At 40.2% G+C, this 21,473-nt stretch overlaps 1 pseudogene; it reads left to right on the top strand.

The window, feature by feature from the left end:
* The first annotated feature begins 6,305 nt into the window (after positions 1-6,305).
* On the top strand, positions 6,306-7,031 carry LOC127691903 (HMG domain-containing protein 4-like; annotated as a pseudogene).
* The last annotated feature ends 14,442 nt before the right edge of the window (positions 7,032-21,473 follow it).

The raw sequence follows: 21,473 nt of genomic DNA, 5'->3' as shown, positions 1-21,473 counted from the left end.
CATAAAGGCCCTCACAGCCCCCTGTGCATGGTCACGCTCTCTCCATGTGCAGGGCCACCCCAGCATGCTAGATTAAATAAAATTCCTCTTGCTTTTTGCTTTGATTTCCATCCCCATATTGTTCACTCAGGGGTCTCCAGTAAAAGGCTCCTCAGAGTTTTATATAACCATCAAATAGGGAATTTCTTTTAAGTTCTGTTGATAAAAACAAAATATGCTAATTTTTCAGAATTATACCAACAGGACGAGATTACAGAAACAACCTGTTTTACATATATACAGTGTTTAGAGATATATATGTTAATGGAGATATACTATTGACCTTTGAGCCCACAAAATGAGGACACTTGGGGTATGGAATGAAATTACCACTTAGTGCAGAGGATTATGAATCATTTGGGAAAGAATTCAAGCTCTAGATTAAAATGAGAGAAATGCATTGAGTCTGCATGCTTAAGAATATCAAAGACTGAACATTTCATTTTTTATTTCACTATTTTAGCACTATTATGATAAATAAGCCATGGGTGATCCCGTACTCCCTCATTAATTTATTCAGAGTTTTTAAAAAAAAAAGATTTTTTTTTTCAAATTTTAGATGAGTGCCTACATGTTCATGCCTTGTACTCATAGAGGCCAGAAGAAGGGTCTATGTGGAACTATATAGATCCCTGGAACTATAGTTTCGGCTGGTTTGTAAGATGACACATAGGTTTGGGGAGCCAAAGCTAGGTCCTCTGTAAGAGCAGCAAATGCTCTTAACTTCTAAACCACCTCTGCAGTCCCTATTCAGTATTTCTTAAACTTAATGGACGTGTGAAACATTTGAAGTTTTTATTTAAAAGTGGGTTCTTATTCCACGAGTTCTGGGATGGGACCCAAGAGCATGCTGTCTCACAAACACCTAGGTGACATCAGTGATGTTGGTCAGTAGACTGAACTTTGAGTGTCAGGGATGTATGCTCCCTAAGAACTGCTACACAAAGGAAAACTGAACGTAATCATGATAGAGCTTACTTGTCGAGGGGCTTTCATAAATTCTGGCAGGCTGCTTCCTTGATCCTTCACTAAGGAATGGAACTAAAGTCAGTAGAAGTATGGGGTCACTGTCATCTCAGCACTTTGGAGATGGAAGGAGGAGGATCATGAATTTGAGGCCAGCCTGGATTACATAGGAAGACCATCTTGGGAGGGAGGAAGGGCAAGAAGGTATAAGTAGTGGGGAAAGCCGAAAGCATACAAAGTTCTGTAAGTTTATTATCTGCTTTCTGAGACAGGGTCTCATGTGGCTGAAGCTTGCTTCCACCATGCCAGGGCAGCAACTCCAGGCATCGAGCACCACACCTAGCTTATCTGGTCTTTCTGTCCTCCTTATCCCCCAGGCTTCGCTTTGATATCTAACCTCTCTCTCCTGGACCAGTGTGGTCTGGTTCTGGGCGGTGACACTGGCATGTAGAGTACTGTGGAGGAAAAGAACACAACAATTTTAATTACTTTCCAAAAGTGTTGAGTCTGTTTTCTGATAACTTCTGCTCCTGTTTCTAACAAATATTTCTAAAGTTTTCTGTACCCTATCTCCACTCCCTTTTAGAGCGTCAACACGTAGCCCTGTCTTCAAATGTGTAGAGATAATTTTGATTTCCAGGTGTGCTTTGCCTCAGTCTCCTTCCAGGGCCCTTCCTAGCTTCCCTGATAACATAGCTACCGAGTTTAGAGTTCTGGCAGGCTGTGAGGGGAACACCCGTGCAGTGCTCTGCTGTTGCTAGGACAGGCTTCTTTAGTCGGGTTCTAGTTCCCACCCTCACCCCCATTTCCTTTCAGTAAATTAGTTCTTTCAGGGTTACGTTTCTGCCCCTGTCACTTATTCTGTCTTCTCTCCCCTAATCATGCTAGTGTGCTTAGGTCTTATTTATAAAAAAAAAGAGTTCTGCATAGCCGTTCCTTGTAGCCCCACCTCACCCCAGCCAGGGTTCCGTAAACTGTGCTGTACACTCTCGCCTCCTCACCTTCCAGTAACACCTTAGTAAACAGCCACATTTTGCCTCTAACTCCAGTGACACATATCTTGTGAAGATAACCATTGGCCTACTTAGCAGATCTACCAGAGGCCTTCCAGACCTCCTTCCAGACCTGCCTGGTCCTTCCCTAACCCCCTCCCTAAACCCATTTTCCATGGGATTTTTCTCCTGCTGGTTGGGGCCCTCCTTCATTACCATGTAATTCACTTTTCTTCATCTCCTAAATGTTACCTCTTCTATGATATTTTACCTCTCAGCCACCATCCTCCTGGCCTTCAGAGGCCAGGGGTGCTCACCTCAGCACTCAAAGCTCAGTGAGCTAAACAAAGATTGTGAGGCCAGCCCAGCCTGGAAACACAGGGCCTCAAAAGACTGAAAACTAATTTTATGAGGTCCCATTTGCTAATTCTTGATCTTAGAGCATAAGCTATTGGTGTTCTGTTCAGGAAATTTTCCCCTGTGCCCATGTCCTCAAGGGTCTTCCACAGTTTCTTTTCTATTAGTTTCAGTGTGTCTGGTTTTATGTGGAGATCCTTGATCCACTTGGAGTTGAGCTTAGTATGAGGAGATAAGAATGGATCAATTCACATTCTCCCACATGCTAACCACCAGTTGATCTAGCTTGTTGAAAAGACATTTTTTTTTTTCCAACTGAATGTTTTCCACTCCTTTGTCGAAGATCAAGTGACCATAGGTGTGTGGGTTCAGTTTCTCTAAGGCAAAGGACACCGTCAAAAGGACAAAACAGCAACCAACAAATTGGGAAAAGATCTTTACCAACCCTATATCTGACAGAGGGCTAATATCCAATATATACAAAGAACTCAAGAAGTTAGACCCCGAAGAACCAAATAACCCTATTAAAAATGGGGTACAGAGCTAAACAAAGAATTTTCACCTGAAGAACTTCAGATGGCTGAGAAACACCTTCAGCATCATTAATCATTAGGGAAATGCAAATCAAAACAACCCTGAGATTTCACATCACACCAGTCAGAATGGCTAAGATTAAAAACTCAGGAAACAGCAGGTGTTGGCAAGGATGTAGAGAAAGAGGAACACCCTTCTACTGCTGGTGGGATTGCAAGATAGTACAACCACTCTGGAAGTCGGTCTGGTGGTTCCTCAGAAAACTGGGCATGGCTCTTCCAGAGGACCCTGCTATACCTCTCCTGGGCATATACCCAGAGGATTCCCTGGCATGCATTAAGGATACATGCTCCACTATGTTCATAGCAACCTTACTTATAATAGCCAGAAGCTGGAAAGAACCCAGATGCCCCTCAGTGGAGGAATGGATACAGAAAATATGGTATATTTACACAATGGAATACTACTCAGCAACTAAAAACAGTGAATTCATGAAATTTTTAGGCAAATGGTTGGAACTGGAAAATATCATCCTACGTGAAGTAACCCAATCACAAAAGAATACACATGGAATGCAATCACTGATAAGTGGATATTAATTAGCCCAGAAGCTCTGAATACTCAAGACACAATTAGCATATCAAATGATTCCCAAGAAGAAGAAAGGAGAGGGCCCTAGTCTTAGAAAGGCTTGATCCAGCATTGTAGGGGAGTACCAGGACAGAGAAATGGGAGGGGGTGATTGGGGAATGGGTGGAGAGAAGAGGGCTTATGGGACATATGGGGAGGTGGGAATCGGGAAAGGGGAAAACATTTGGAATGTAAACAAAGAATATAGAAAAAAATACCAAAAACTAAAAAGTAAATCATGGGGGAGGGAGCTGGGCTGGAGAGCTGACTCAGAGGTCAAGAGCACTTGTTGCTCAGGCAGAGGCTCTGGGTTCTCTTCTCAGCATCCACGTGGTAGCTGACAACCATCTATAACTTCAGTTCCAGCAGATCCTATACCCACTTCACCTCCACGGCATCAGCCACACATACATTCAGGCAAAAACACTCATATACATTAAAGACATGCAAAAAAGGAGACTAAGGTTTGTTTTTTCTTAGTCAGCCCTTAAGGACTGGACTACAGTCAGGGTTCTTTTGATTGCCAGAAGCCCACTCTTCACTCAAGCATAAAAAGATGGTTTTTGGATAGATCTCGGGATTTCAAAAGTAAAAGAAGTCAGGACACATTTAACAGCTTCTTAAACTGGGGATGGTTGCCCCTCCTGAAGACCTGTGACTAAATATGGGAACAGTGAAAATTTTGTAATAGCAAAAGGTTTCTGAATATACAATACCCAAAAACTTCACAGTCAGATGCATGACCAACCCAAGGTGTTCCGGCGGTGCTGACTCTGTGCTGTTCCGCCTGACCTCAGCCTTGGTTCTGAAGGTGGTGTGCACACTTTCCTCCAGGCTCTCCTTCACAGCACAGGATCACATCTGAGGCACCAGGGCTCAGACTCAAGACCACTTCCTGTACATTGTGAATTGCAGCATCTTCACTCTCCACAGAAGGCTTTGCGCCCTTACAGAAACATGATGGTTTAATTATGAAAACCACTTGTGATACTTTCCTACCATCATTCCTCAGCACGTTAATAGAAAATTCACACATCTTTTTGGTTGTGTTATATAAGAACCTTTGACTTTTGAAATTGTTGTTTAAATTTTGACTTGAGTTTGGTGAGAACTGATTAAATATATTTTGGCTTTGGCTTAGAAGGATTTCCAACGATTTCTGAAATGGCCTTTCTACCCTTTTGTAAGACATGTTTTGCAACATGTATGGTTATAAAATCAAAATATCTATCAACTCTGAAAAGACAGAAGAAACTGTTTTACAGTTTAAAATAACCAAGATTTAATTTTTATGTAAAAATAAGCAAGTATATCCATCTCGTGTATGCACATTTGCTTTTCTCATTATAAATAACTGTGCATAAAAAGGTTGGAATGGAAAAATGACTAAGAAGCCTGTAACACAGGATATGCACAGCATTCTCATGACCATTACTCTCATCGTAATATAACTGATCTTGTAACCAGTGAACACTAATTACAAGTTAACACTCCTCACTTGTCAAGCTACTTGAGATTTGTATTTTGAGAAGAAATTGGACCAAAATGTATCAAACTCTGGACACTGTCATCTACAAAGTTCACTTTTGAAAACTGTAAGTAAGTGCATGATTTTGTGTGTGAGACACATTCATGGCTATCCTCATTTGTGGCCCAGGGGCCATGGGTCACACACACTTAACTAATCATCCTTTGAGTTAGTTCTTACTATGAAAGACTTACTAAGGATTTAGAGTGTATAGGAGCAGGAAGATAAATTGAACCTAAAACATAGTAGAGAAAAGGATTAGAGATTTATCTGGTAAATCAGGGAGCCATTCAGAGTTAATAATCTTGTTTCAGTGTCTGTCTGGACTGGACAGTATGGGATCTCCAATATAGACCAACCAGAAGTTGTAAACTTAGTCCAAATAAAAGGGATGAGGAAGAAGGGGGTTAAAAAAGGTTTTAATTGCATTTATTTCTTTGACATGAGGGGCAAGCATGTGTCACAGATGTATGTGGCAGTCTAAGGACAAGTGTAGAGTTATTAGAAGTCAACTTACACTAGTCATTCTCTCTTTCACTATGTGACTTCCTAGGGATCAAACTTAGGTTGCCAGACTTGGCAGCAAACAGCTTTGTCCGCTGACCCATCTTGGTGATCTAGAAAGAAAAGATATTGTGGTTCTGTAATGAAAAACAGCAACACCTGGATAAATACTGAGAAATAGTTTGGTGAAATTGTAGAGAGCCTTATTGGGGTGCCATGCCACCTGGCAGGAACTTGACATCTACCAATATGAAGTTCCTCTCCCAGCCTTTGAGCGGGAACTCCTGTGTTAGCCATAATCCCCTCCACCTAGGGTGGAGTGCTCAGACCAAGGTGAAGCCCATTGTTCTTCAAGGACCTGCAGTTTCCTGAGAAACTCCAGCCACCTGTGGAGCAACTAAACCAGTTCTGCAGAGAAGCTTCCAGCCTTTGGGGGAAGGGTTTCCCCTGCCTATATATTGGGAGTTCTCTATTAAACTTTGAGACCTTGAATAGCAGATGTTATCTTGGTCTCTGTCTCTTTTTGCTGTCTTCCCGTACATCCCCAGCTTCTCTTCCAGGTAACCCATTCGATGTAACTGCAGGCAGTTACATGAAATAATATAGAAAGATTCCCCCAAGATATCTTATTAGTGAAAAAACAAGGCATGAAAATACATATAGAGGGCACTTCTACAGAACCTGAAAAGATTATTCCAAACATCCACCAGCTAAGAGCTACTGTCGCTCCACATCCTTGGAGCTCTGTTGTCTGAATGCCAAAAGAGAAGAACATGTCTGCCTACCGAGTATTCTGCAAGGAGTACTGGATAACCATTGTGGCTGACCATCCAGGTATAGATGGTCTAGGGAACTAGTAAAAAAAATGGCTGAAGTATGGAAACAGTTGCCAGAAAAAGACAAACCGATCTGAATGCAAACGGCTCAGTCTCTGCAGCACCAATGGAACAAAGTTAAAGTCACAACTGTGAAAAGGAAAGCATCCAGTGCAGAAGGTTCCGTGAAAGTCGGAGCTTCTTCTGTCGGAACACTGTCGCCCCAAAAATGTCCGCATCCACCACAATACCTTTGCCAGCCTCACCAGCCAAAGCCCCTGAAACAGAGCCCATTGATGTCGTTGCTCACCTCCAGGTGTTGGGAGAGTCCCCAGCCTCACTGGACACCACTGCAGGAGACAGAGGGCATGGTAGCAGTGTCCAGTGGCTTGTCAAAAGACAGAGGGCATGGCAGCCATGTCCAGAAGCTTGTCAGAGCTCCTGGATTCCTAATGCTGTGTTCTTGGCACCTTGGCATGCCTGACCACACAAGTACCTGAACTGAATGGCTGTCCTAAACAGGTCGTGTTGAACACGCTGGACAACACTGCATACATCATGCCTGGACTGAGATCTCCAAGAAGCCTGGGAGAGAAGACTGTCTATCCCTTCCCTAGTTTATGTATATATGACTGTTCCAGATACTCCACTGACTTCTGGGTGTAGGTTTTAAATTTTATATCTATATATTTATGTATATAATGTTCAGTATATGCATAGGATTGTAGCTACCTTGCTTTTAATAATTTTATGAAATGGCAAAGGTTTAGCTAAAAGGAAACTTTGGCATGAATGTGGGCTTGAAATTATTTTTTTTTGTGTGAAAAAAGTCTGTCTTAAAAATCAGTGTAATTTGGGGACCAGGGGCTTATTCTGGGTGCCATGTCTATGTCCCTATAGACTGCTAAAATGTGATTTTTTTCCAAGCTTGGGTTTACTTCCAGACCCACCACTGACCATTTCCCTTACCTGTCTTATAATCAGAAATGTAGTAAAGATCATGGGAGGAAGCCAAAAAAAATACATAAAAATATACTGTGTTTGATCATATTCTGTGTAACAAAGAAACAGAATAACTAAAATGTTAGTGGGATAGAGGGAATTAGATGCTGGAGATAAGAGTAGAAATAAGAGTTCATATAGGTTATTTTAATTTCTTTTTATTTTGAACCCCCAAATACAGCAACCAGCCAAAAGCAAAATAATTTTTTTAAATTTCTAGACTTATTTATTATTATTTTCTCTGGATGATTGTTTGCCTGCATATATCATGTGCACCACATGCTTGTCCAGATGTCAGATCACCGAGAACTAGAGTTAGAGATAGTCGTGAGCCAAATGAATGCTAGTAACCAAACTGGGGTCCCCTGATAGACTAGCAACTATTTTCAACCATTAAGCCATCTCTCCATCCACAAAACAAAATAATTTAAAAGCAATTTCATAATATAAAAGTTAATTGAGCCGATTAACACAACTCCATAAAACTTATATCTAAAGTGTATCTCTTCCCCCCCAAATATATTTAAGTTGAATAATTTTAGACACAGGACTATGTATGATCAATATATTAGTGAGATACAATCTAAAGACAAAAGGAAAAAAATTAATTTCAAGGTTTATTATACATGGTAATACATGTCATTATTTGGGGATTATTTGCTTTATACTATAGGACAAAACAAATGCAATAAAGTGGTATTGAAAATTAATACTTTTAGTGCAAAAGAATAAACAATAAAAATGCAAAGGAATCAAAAGAAGGAGGTGTAGCTTACACCTGACATGTAAAGAACAGATCACCAACCCAAGAACAGCATGAAAGAACATATTAAACAATTTAGCTTTTAAATGTGTCCGTTTTTAAATACTTACCACTTTTATTTAATCCAAAATTAATATTTTTATAATAATTTTAACATATCTCAATATATTTTACTTTTGGAAAAAGATAACAGTAACCCATGCAGAGAATACATTGAAAACATTTTTAAAAAATCGAACAAAGCAGAAGAAATCTGGAGAGCTACTGACCCAGTGCATCACTGCGACACCAGGGGAAAGGAACTAGAGATGGCCCCATGATGAGCTGTAGAAGAGCTGCAGTGTCAGGCATGCAAACAGGAAAGCCAGAGGGGAGGGCTGGTTCCTGGGAAACATATAACAGTTTTGTGAATGACTTTAATTGGACATATCTAGAAGGTAATGAGTCACAGGAACAAAGCGTCCGCAGAATCTACGGCAAAGCTTCAGTGGAGCTTTTATGTGGGACTTGAAGCTTTACAGGTCAGCTGATACAGTGAGAGTTTAGCCAGAGAACATGATAGAAGGTGACAGAGAGGTGAGAGGAGCAGGACAGTACTGGTTCGTGAAACTGGGAAATCATAGCTCACCCTCAGTATTGGAGACCACAAAGAATGAGGAACTGAGACACACCACACAGTCGGTGGCACAAAAGATAATAGTCTGGTAATCACCCCTGGGAATGCTTCAAAAGATTTACCAAACCTCAGTTTTGTGATATAGAAAACATTTGAAGACCTAATGAAGCAAGGCAGTGGTGGTTCATGCCTTTAATCCCAGCACTTGGGAGGCAGAGGCAGGAGGATTTCTGAGTTTGAGGCCAGGCCTGGTCTATAGAGTGAGTTCCAGGACAGCCAGGGCTACACAGAGAAACCCTGTCTCAAAAAACAAAACAAAACAAAACAACAACAACAAAAGATCTAATGATAGTATACATACTACATTTATGCTGTGGAAATACTATGTAGTTGTTAAAAGGATTTTTTAAGTACTTGATAATGAACAATGCTATAAGAAAAAAGGTAAGAAACAAAATTAGTAAAGTATATTTTTAACTCTGAAAAATTCATAAAAATCTTCAAAGACTATAAGAAAAGGATAACATTGTTCACTTCGTGGTAGTGGCAGAGGTGGGGGATGAATATTTGTTTCAAATTTAATTTTATTTTTCCCTACTTTCTAAAATTACTAATTTCTTTAAATAAAAACCATTTTAGGACTAGAAATGTGGCCTAATTGTAGTGCACTTGCCCAGCATATTTAAGTCTCTGGGATTAGACCGAGGCGACAGGGACCAGGCAGGCCCTGCGCCCGCTACCACAGGCCACCGCCAGCCAGCTGGGCTGCATGGAGTGGAGTTGCAGTGCTTTTTACTGCACTGAAGCCCCATTAGACCTCTGCCTCCTGTCAGCCAGTTATGAGAGGCGCTCTGCCATCTTGGCTCCCAGAAGCCAGAGAGATCTGACATCGCCAGGTATGCAGACATAGTTCGAGGCTAACATCACTTGGGTCTAAACCTGTCAGGCTTGTGCCTGCACCCAGGCCCTGGGCAGCTCGGTGGGCCATCCGTGTGCCAACCTGGCCAGGAGGTCATTTGCCCTACAGACTGCCCAGCATTTGCAGGTGCTCACGCCACCATCTTGGCTACCAGACGCCAGAGAAATCTAACAGACAAAGCCAGCTAGCAGACATAGCCAGAAGCTAACATTGCTTGGGTCTAAGCCTGGCAGTCTTTTGCCTGCACCCAGACCCTGGGCAGCTCGGTGGGCCATTTGTGCACCTACCCGGTTGGGGGACCTTTTTGCCATACACAGGGATCAGCACTTGGAAAAGGTCCCCACAGCATCCACCATCATCACCCCCTGAAAGAGCAACACCAGGTTCACAGAGACAACTTGGGGCAGGTCATACTAGGGCTCCAAGGGCACCCAAGAGGAGGGCAGCATATCAGCAATCTGTGCCAGGGGAAACCCAGTCATCCAGAGGTGCTTAAATAGCCCTACAGGCTCACAGCAGGTTCAAACACCAGCCAGTGACAACAAGACCAACTAACACCAAGATAACAAGATGGCAAAAGGCAAACGTAGGAACGTTACTAACAGAAATCTAGGCAATATGGCAGCGTCTGAACCCAATTCTCCAACAACAGCAAGTCCTGGATACACCAACACACCAGAAAAACAAGATTTTGATTTAAAATCACTGGTCATGATGCTGCTAGGGGAAAAAAAAGGACATAAATAAATCTCTTAAAGAAATACAGGGGAACATGAATAAGTTAGAAGCCCTTACAAAAGAAACACAAAAATCACTTAAAGAAATTCAGGAGAATATGGGTCAACAGATAGAAGCCAATAAAGAAGAAACACAAAAACCACTCAAAGAAATGCAGGAGAAATTGAGTCAACAGGCAGAAATCATGAAAGAGGAAACACAAAAATATCTTAAAGAATTAAAGGAAAACACAAACAAACAAATGAAGGAACTGAGCAAAAACATCCTGGATCTAAAAACAGAAGTAGAAGCAACTAAGAAACCACAAAGGGAGACAACTTTGGAGATAGAAAACCTTGGGAAGAAATCAGGGGCCATTGATGCAAATATCAAAAACAGAATACAAGAGATGGAAGAAAGAATCTCAACTGTCGAAGACACCATAAAAACCATGGACTCAACGGTCAAAGAAAATGCAAAATGCAAAAAGCTTATTACCCAGAACATCCAGGAAATCCAGGACACAATGAGAAGACCAAACCTAAGGATTATATGTATAGATGAGAGTAAAGATTTACAACTGAAAGGGCAAGCAAATATCTTCAACAAAATTATGGAAGAAAACTTCCCTAACCTAAAGAGAGGGATACCCATGAATATACAAGAAGCTTACAGAACTCCAAACAGACTGGACCAGAGCAGAAATACCTCCCATCACATAATAATCAAAACCCCAAATGTACTAAACATTTAATATATAAAGAAAGACCTATCAGAATTACACCAGACTTCTCATGAGAGACCATGAAAGCTAGAAGATCCTGGGCAGATCTCATGCAGACTCTAAGAGAACACAAATGTCAGCCAAGACTACTATACCCAGCAAAACTCTCAATCACCTTAGATGGAGAAACCAAGATATTCCATGACAAAACCAAATTTACACAGTATCTTTCCACAAACCCAGCCCTACAAAGAATAACAGGAGGAAAACTCCAACACAGGGAGGGAAACTACACCCTGGAAAAAGCAAGATAATAACCTTCTTTCATCAAACCCAAAAGAAAATAACCACTCAAATATAAAAATAACATCAAAAATGACAGGAAGTAAGAATCACTATTTCTTAATATCTCTTAACATCAATGACTCAATTCCCCAATAAAAAGACATAGACTAACAGACTGGATAAGTAAACAGGGCCCTACATTTTGCTGCATACAGGAAACACACCTCAGTGTCAAAGACAAAAACTACCTTAGAGTAAAAGGCTGGAAGACAATTTTACAAGCCAATGGTCTCAAGAAACGAGCCAGAGTAGCCATTCAATTCTCAGATAGAATTGACTTTCAACCTAAAGTCATCAAAAGAGACATGGAAGGACACTTCTTGCAGGTCAAAGGAAAAATCCACCAAGAAGAACTCTCAATCCTGGACATCTATGGGCCAAATTCAAGGGCATCCTCATTTGTAAAACAAACTTTACTAAAGCTCAAAGCACACGTTGCACCTAACACAATAATTGTGGGTGACTTCAACACTCCACTCTCCTCGATGGACCGACCAATCAGGAAAACAGAAACTAAACAGGGACTCAGTAAAACTAATTGAAACTTTGGACCAATTGGATTTAACAGATATTTATAGAACTTATCATCCTAAAGCAAAAGAATATACATATTTCTCAGCACCTCCTGGTACCTTCTCCAAAATCAACCATATAATTTGTCACAAGACAGACCTCAACAAATATAGGAAGATAGAACTAATCCCATGCCTCCTATCTGATCACTATGGAGTAAGAGTGGTCTTCAATAGCAACAAAAACAACAGAAAGCCCACATACACATGGAGGCTGAACAATATTCTATTCAACGATACCTTGGCCAAAGAAGAAATAAAAAAAGAAATCAAAGACTTTTTAGAATTTAACGAAAATGAAGACACAACATACCCAAATCTATGGGACACAATGAAAGTAGTGCTAAGAGGAAAACTCATAGCCCTGAGTGCCTCCAAAAAGAAAATGGAGAGAGCATACACTAGCAGCTTAATGGCACACATGAAAGCTCTGGAAATCCCAGGTACAAAAAAAGCTAATTCGCCCAGGAGGAGTAGAAGACAGGAAATCATCAAACTCAGGGCTAAAATCAATCAAGTAGAAACAAAGAAAACCATACAAAGAATCAATGAAACCAGCAGCTGGTTCTTTGAGAAAATAACAAGATAGATAAACCCTTAGCCAGATTAACCAAAGGGCACAGAGACAGTATCCAGATTAACAAAATTAGAAATGAAAAAAGGGATATAACAACAGAAACTGAGGAAATTAAAAAAAATCATCAGATCCTACTACAAAAGCCTATACTCAACACAACTGGAGAATCTGGAGGAAATGGACAATTTCCTAGACAGAAACCAAATACCAAAATTAAATCAGGACCAAATAGATCATTTAAACAGTCCGATAACCCCTAAAGAAATAGAAGGGGTCATAGAAAGTCTTCCAACCAAAATAAGCCCAGGACCAGATGGTTTCAGTGCAGAATTCTATCAGACCTTCAAAGAAGACCTAACACCAATACTCTTCAAACTATTCCACAAAATAGAAACAGAAGGAACACTACTCAGCTCCTTCTACGAAGCCACAATTACACTGATACCAAAACCACACAAAGATCCAACAAAGAAATAGAACTTCAGACCAATTTCCCTTATGAACATCAATGCAAAAATAATAAATAAAATTCTTGCCAACCAAATCCAAGAACAGATCAAAACGCTCATTCATCATGATCAAGTAGGCTTCATCCCAGGGATGCAGGGGTGGTCAATATATGGAAATCCATCAATGCAATCCACTACATAAATAAACTCAAAGAAAAAAAAAAACCACATGGTCATTTCATTAGATGCTGAAAAAGCATTTGACAAAATTCAGCATCCTTTCATGCTTAAAGTCTTGGAAAGAACAGGAATTCAAGGCCCATACTTAAACATAGTAAAAGCAATATACAGCAAACCGGTAGCCCACATCAAACTAAATGGAGAGAAACTTGAAACAATCCCACTAAAATCAGGGACTAGACAAGGCTGCCCCCTCTCTCCATATTTTTTCAATATTGAACTTGAGGTACTAACTAGGGCAATTAGACAACATAAGGAGGTCAAAGGGATACAAATTGAAAAGGAAGAAGTCAAACTATCATTATTTGCAGATGATATGGCAGTCTACTTCAGTGACCAAAAAAACTCCACCAGAGAACTCCTACAGCTGATAAACAACTTCAGCAAAGTGGCAGGTTACAAAATCAGCTCAAGCAAATCAGTGGCCTTCCTATACTCAAAGGATAAGCAGACTGGGAAAGAAATTAGGGAAATGACACCCTTCACAATACCCACAAACAATATAAAGTACCTTGGTGTGACTGTGACCAAACAACTGAAAGATCTGTATGACAAGAACTTCAGGTCTCTGAAGAAAGATTGGCAGAATTAATATAGTTCAAATGGTCATCTTGCCAAAAACAATATACAGATTCAACACAATGCCCATCAAAATCCCAACTCAGTTCTTCATAGAGTTAGAAAGAGCAATTCTCAAATTCATCTGGAATAACAAAAAACCCAGGATAGCTAAAACTATTCTCAACAACAAAAGAAATTCTGGGGGAATCAGTATCCTGGATCTCAAGCAATACTACAGAGCAATAGTGTTAAAAACTGCATGGTACTGGTACAGTGACAAGCAGGCGGATCAGTGGAACAGGATTGAAGAACCAGAAATGAACTCACACACCTATGGCCACTTGATCTTTGACAAAGGAGCTGAAAACATCCAGTGGAAAAAAGATAGCCTTTTCAACAAATGGTGCTGGTTCAACTGGAGGTCAGCATGCAGAAGAATACGAATTGATCCATCCTTATCTCCTTGTACTAAGCTCAACTCCAAGTGGATCAAGAACCTCCACATAAAGCCAGACCCACTGAAGCTAATAGAAAAGAAACTGGGGAAGACCCTTGAGGACATCGGTACAGGGGGAAAGTTCCTGAACAGAACACCAATAGCTTATGCTCTAAGATCAAGAATTGACAAATGGGACCTCATAAAATTACAAAGTTTCTGTAAGGCATAGGACACCATCAAAAGGACAAATCGGCAACCAACAAATTGGGAAAAGATCTTCACCAACCCTACATCAGACAGAGGTTTAATATCCAATATATACAAAGAACTCAAGAAGTTAGACCCCCAGAAAACCAAATAATCCTATTAAAAATGGAGTACAGAGCTAAACAAAGAATTTTCACCTGAAGAACTTCAGATGGTGGAGAAGCATCTTAAAAAATGTTCAACATCATTAGTCATTAGGGAAATGCAAATCAAAACAACTCTGAGATTTTAACTCACACCAATCAGAATGACTAAGATTAAAAACTCAGGAGATGGCAGGTGTTGGTAAGGATGTGGAGAAAGAGGAACACTCCTCTACTGCTGGTGGGGTTGCAAATTGGTACAACCACTCTGGAAATCAGTCTGGTAGTTCCTCAGAAAACTGGTCACGTCTCTTCCGGAGGACCCGGCTATACCACTCCTGGGCATATACTCAGAGGATTACCCAGAATGTAATAAGGATACATGCTCCACTGTATTCATAGCAACCCTATTTATAAGAGCCAGAAGCTGGAAAGAACCCAGATTTCCCTCAACGGAGGAATGGATAAAAAAAATGTGGTATATGTACACAATGGAGTACTATTCAGCCATTAGAAACAATGAATTCATGAAATTCTTGGACAAATGGATGGATCTGGAGAACATCATACTAAGTGAGGTAACCTAGTCTCAAAAGATCACTCATGGTATGCACTCACTGATAAGTGGATATTAGCCTAGAAACTTGGAATACTCAAGATATAATACACGTATCAAATGATGTCCAAGAAGAACAGAGGAGTGGCCCCTGGTTCTCAAAAGGCTCAGTGCAGCAGTATAGGGCAATACGAGAACAGAGAAGTGGGAAGGGGTGGATGGGGGAACAGGGGGAGGGAAGAGGGCTTATGGGACTTTCGGGGAGTGGGGAGCCAGGAAAGGGGAAATCATTTGAAATGTAAATAAAAAATATATCGAATAAAAAAAAGTTTCTGGGTTTAATTCTCTAGAAAATCAAAACAGGCAAAAATCTCTTTTATCACCATTATCAACATAACCAATTCATATTATCAATACAATAAAATTAGTTTATATGTCCTTATTGTCATGTTCTCTGTAATGTATCATAATAGGAGTTTGTAGCTATAAGTATTTTGCAATATGTTAAAATCTCTTTAAATGTGCAGCTACTTCATGAAACAATCTGATTGACATTTCAGAGGTGAATTTCCTAGTATAAACTGGCTAGTTGTCAGTCACTTTGGGCATTATCTCAATTTTATTTTATTACTCTGGCAACAAAACAAAACAAACCAAAAAAAAAAAAAAAACAGCTTAGAGGAGTGAGAAATTATTTTAACTCACAATTCTAGCTCAGTCTGTAGCTGCTTGTATTATAATGCAAATTGGGTCCCCCAAAACAGTGTATTTGAGAGGATCTACTTGTAGCTTCTGGGAACCTGCTCCCAGTTAATTCTGATTGGTAAATAAAGATAAGACACCAGCAGTCAATAGTTAGGGAGGAGAGAGAGGCAGGGTTTTAGGTTTCCTGGGTTTGTGACCTCAAGGCAGGAGAGAGAGGAGATGCCATGCCTTAGGAGTCAGTGTGCAGGACTGAGGTTGCCATCCTATGTTAGGAGTGTGTGCAGGGGAGGAGAGAAGACAGCGGCCATGCAAGGGTAAAGAATGTGCAGGAGCTTGTCCATTTCCTCCAGATTCTCCAGTTGTGTCGAGTATTGGCTTTTGTAGTAGGATCTGACAATTTTTTGAATTTCCTCAGTTTGTGTTGTTATATCTCCCTTTTCATTTCTAATTTTGATAATTTGGGGACTGTCTCTGTGCCCTCTGATTAGTCTGGCTAAGGGTTTATCTATCTTGTTGATTTTCTCAAAGAACCAGCTCCTGGTTTTGCTGATTCTTTGTATGGTTCTCTTTGTTTCTACTTGATTGATTTCAACTCTGAGTTGGATGATTTCCTGTCTTCTACTCCCCTGGGTGAATTAGCTCCTTTTATCTTTTTTTAAATGAAGTCTTTTGTTTGTTGGTTCGTTTTTTGTTTTGTTTTTGTTTTTGTTTTGGATTTGGTTTTTTTGAGACAGGATTTCTCTGTATAGCCCTGGCTGTCCTGGAACTCACTCTGTATACCAGGCTGGCCTTGAACTCAGAAATCTGCCTGCCTCTGCCTCCCAGAATGCTGGGATTACAGGCATGTGCCACCACCACCTGGGTGAATTAGCTTCTTTTTGTTCCAGGGCTTTAAGGTGTGCTGTTAAGCTGCTAGTATATGCTCTCTCCAGTTTCTTTTTGGAGGCACTCAGGGCTATGAGTTTTCCTCTTAGCACTGCTTTCATTGTGTCCCATAGATTTGGGTATGTTGTGCGTTCGTTTTCATTAAATTCTAGAAAGTCTTTGATTTCTTTATTTCTTCCTTGACGAAGGTATCATTGAGTAGAGTATTGTTCATCTTCCATGTGTATTTGGGCTTTCTGGGTTTTTATTTTTTTATTTATTTTTTATTTATTTATTTATTTTTGCTGCTATTGAAGACCACTCTTACTCCATAGTGATCTGATACGAGGCATGGGATTAGTTTGATCTTCTTATATCTGTTGAGGTCTGTCTTGTGACCAATTATATGGTCAATTTTGGAGAAGGCACCATGAGGTGCTGAGAAAAAGGTATATTCTTTTGCTTTAGGATGAAAAGTTTTATATATATATATATGTTAAATCCAATTGATCCAAAGTTTCAATTAGTTTCACCGTGTCACTGTTTAGTTTCTGTTTTCCTGATCGGTCCATTGAGGAGAGAGGAGTATTGAAGTCACCCACAATTATTGTGTTAGATGTAATGTGTGCTTTGAGGTTTAGTAAAATTTCTTTTATGAATGAGGGTGCCCTTGCATTTGGAGCATAGATGTTCAGAATAGAGAGTTCTTCTTGGTGGATTTTTTCTATGTCCAGTAAGAAGTGTCCTGTGTCCCTTTTGATGACTTTAGGTTGAAAGTCAATCAGTATTTTATCTGATATTAGAATGGCTACTCCAGCTTGTTTCCTGAGACCATTTGCTTGTAAAATTGTTTTCCAGCCTTTTACTCATACCAAAATTAAATCAGGATTAAATAGATAATCTAAACAGTTCCATAACCCCTAAAGAAATAGAAGTGGTCATTGAAAGTTTTCCAACCAAAATAAGCACAGGACCAGATGGTTTGAGTTCAGAATTCTATCAGACCTTCAAAGAAGACCTAACACCAATACTCTTCAAACTATTCCACAAAATAGAAACAGAAGGAATACTACCCAACTCATTCTATGAAGTCACAATTACACTGATACCAAAACAATACAACAATCCAACAAAGAAATAGAACTTCAGACCAATTTCCCTAATGAATAACTATGCAAAAATATTCAATAAAATTCTTGCCAACCGAATCCAAGAACACATCTAATCGATCATTCACCATGATCAAGTAGGCTTCATACCAGGGATGCAGGGGTGGTTCAATATATGGAAATCCATCAATGCAATCCACTACATAAACAAACTCAAAGAAACAAAAACCACATGGTCCTTTCATTAGATGCTGAAAAAGCTTTTGACAAAATTCAGCATCCTTTCATGCTAAAAGTCTTGGAAAGAACAGGAATTCATAGTAAAACGTAGTAAAACGTAGTAAAAGCAATATACAGCAAACCAGTAGCCAACATCAAACTAAATGGAGAGAAATTTGAAGCAATCCCACTAAAATCAGGGACTAGACAAGGCTGCACCCTCTCTCCATATCTTTTCAATATAGTACTTGAAGTTCTAGCTAGAGCAATTAGACAACATAAGAAGGTCAAAGGGATACAAATTGGAAAGGAAGAAGTCAAAGTATCACTATTTGCAGATGATATGATAATATACTTAAATGACCTAAAAAACTCCACCAGAGTTTTTGTGGATTGGCAGGATTAGTATAGTAAAAATGGCCATCTTGCCAAAAGCAATATACAGATTCAGTGTAATCCCCGTCAAAATCCCAACTCAGTTCTTTATAGAGTTAGAAAGAGCAATTCTCAAATTCATCTGGAATAACAAAAATCCCAGGATAGCTAAAACTATTCTCAACAGTAAAAGAACTTCTGGGGGAATCAGTATCCCGGACCTCAAGTTCTGTCAAAAGGACAAAATGGCAACCAACAAATTGGGAAAAGATCTTCATCAACCCTACATCCAACAGAGAGCTAATATCCAAGATATAAAAAGAACTCAAGAAGTTAGACTCCAGAGAGCCAAATAACCGTATTAAAAAATGGGGTACAGAGCTAAACAAAGGATTTTCACCTGAAGAATTTTGAATGGCTGAGAAGCTCCTTAAGAAATATTCAGCATCATTAGTCATTAGAGAAATACAAATCAAAACAACCCTGAGATTTTACCTTACACCAGTCAGAATGGCTAAGATTAAAAACTCAGGAGACAGCAGGTGTTGGTGAGGATGTGGAGAAAGAGGAATACTCCTCCACTGCTGGTGGGATTGCAAGCTGGTACAACCACTCTGGAAATCAGTCTGGTGGTTTCTCAGAAAACTGGGGACCCTGTTATACCTCTCCTGTGCATATACCCAGAGGATTCCCCAGCATGCAATAAAGACAAATTCTCCACTATGTTCATAGCAGCCTTATTTATAATAGCCAGAAGCTGGAAAGAACACAGATGTCCCTCAATGGAGGAATGGATACTGAAAATGTGGTATATTTACACAATGTAATACTACTCAGCAATTAAAAACAATGAACTTATGAAATTTCTAGGCAAATGGTTGGAACTGGAAAATATCATCCTAAGTGAGGTGACCCAATCACAAAAGAATACACATGGAATGCAGTCACTGACAAGTGGATATTAATTAGCCCAGAAGCTCTGAATACTTAAGACACAATTAACATATCATATGATTCCCAAGAAGAAGGAAATAGAGGTCTCTGGTCCTGGAAAGATTTGATCCAGCATTGTAGGGGAGTACCAGGACAGAGAAATGGGAAGGGGGTGATTGGGGAATGAGTGGAGAGAAGAGGGTTTATGGGACATAGGGGGAGGGGGGAACCGGGAAAGGGGAAAGCGTTTGCAATGTAAACAAAGAGTATAGAAAAAAGTTCAAACAAACAAACAAACAAACAAAGAAACAAAAAGAATGTGCAGGCTCATGTACCAGAACCTCCATGTAAAGCCTACAAGGGAATGCAGCCCAGAGGGCTTCTAATTGGAGTTAAGAGCAGCCAAGGCGGAACATAGAAATTAGTAAGTAGTAACTTGAAATTATCGGTGGGAGGTCGATTCTAACATCATGGAGTTTAGGCAGTTACCCAGCTATTCTGCTGCTTAAGGCATATTAAAATATAAAGGCAGAGTGTGTGTCTTTCTTTCAGAAACTAAAAGGGTCTAAGGCAGGTAGTAACCCTGTGCCGGGATTTACTAAAATATTATTACTACATCGGTCCATTGTTGTGGCAAAGTCAAGTGGCAAAAAACTGGAGCAGCCAGTTATATCCATAGTCAAGAGCAGAGAGAATGGGGATAGAGGGGTGGAAAGGACCTAGGTATGGTGTCCAACACCACATGGTGGGTCACATCCTTCTTTAACTCAATCCTGCAGAGTCTGACGCCCTCTTTGGCATCCTTGGGCACTGTACCCATGTGCATAGACATACCTACCAGCAAGACAGTTACAGCTACAAAACAAAAAAAGAAAGAAAAACTTTTGAAAGAGCCAAGAGAAATGAATTATCACAGGCTTGCCTATCCTCAGCATTGTCTCTCGACTCTTATATAGTTCTCAAATCAAACCCGGAGAGTGGTGCCACCTTCTCTGAAGGGAGGTCCTCCCTCTGCAGTTAACCCCATGGAGAAACTCACTCAGGCATGAAACTCTGTCCAGCCTTATCGAGGCTTCCTCTTCGAGACGCTCTTCCTGAGTGGTTCTAGCCTGCATTAAGTTGACTAAGTGGTCAAAGTAAGCCTCACAGGTGTCTTTCCTTTACTTGGATAGGAACATGGCAGACAGCCACAAATGCATTTGGGGTAGTATCAGTGTCGTAGTAGCCACCCACCTTGTACCCTCCAAGTGGAGCTCATTTTCATTCATCTGAATTGAATCCTGTGGTTTGTTCTTTCAAAAAGGTACTCTGGGCAGCGCATACTAGAATATGGATGTCTGACAACTGGGCTGAAGAGAGGGCTCAGTTGAGAAAGGGCTTTCCATGCAAACGTGAAGACCTGAGGTAGATTGCTAGCCTCCACATAAAAAGGCAGACAAAGATGTGCACTAATAACCTCAGCTCTAGGAAGGCAGGGATAGGTGGGTCCCCGATGCTCATTGCCATGCCAGCCTAGCTAAATTGGTAGCTCTGGGATCAGCGAGAAACCCTGCCTCAGAAAAGGAAATGGAGAATAACTGAGAAATACATTCAACATCAGGTTTTTGCCTCAGCAAGCAGTTGTTTTCACACACACACACACACACACACACACACACACACACACACACACACACACACACAATACTGTAGCTGACAGAATTCTGTATAAATGGTTCATTACCCTCAAGGCTTTGAGGCTAGCTCTCTATGGTTTTCAGGCATCTGCTGCAGATGCCTGAGAAGCACTTTTGCAGTCAGCTTGCTATTTCTTTGGGGAAAAAGCCACCTTTTCTCTTTCTGTCATTTAAAAGATTTTTCTCCCTTCTTGGCATTCTATAATTTTCAGTATAATGTCTAAAGGCATGGCTCCATTTTCTTTGTTCTCCTTGGGATTTAGAATGTTTTTCAAGTGTACAGATTCACCTTTCTTTTCCTAACTCTGGAAATGTATTGACCATTATCACTTCAAATACTCTCTTATTTAAATATTCTCATGTTTCTTTAATGCTGTTAGATTTATGCTGGAGCGTC

The sequence above is a fragment of the Apodemus sylvaticus genome, chromosome 9, assembly GCF_947179515.1.
Source record: "Apodemus sylvaticus chromosome 9, mApoSyl1.1, whole genome shotgun sequence".
Lineage (NCBI taxonomy): Eukaryota > Metazoa > Chordata > Mammalia > Rodentia > Muridae > Apodemus > Apodemus sylvaticus.
This window is presented reverse-complemented; position numbering and strand designations above follow the sequence as displayed.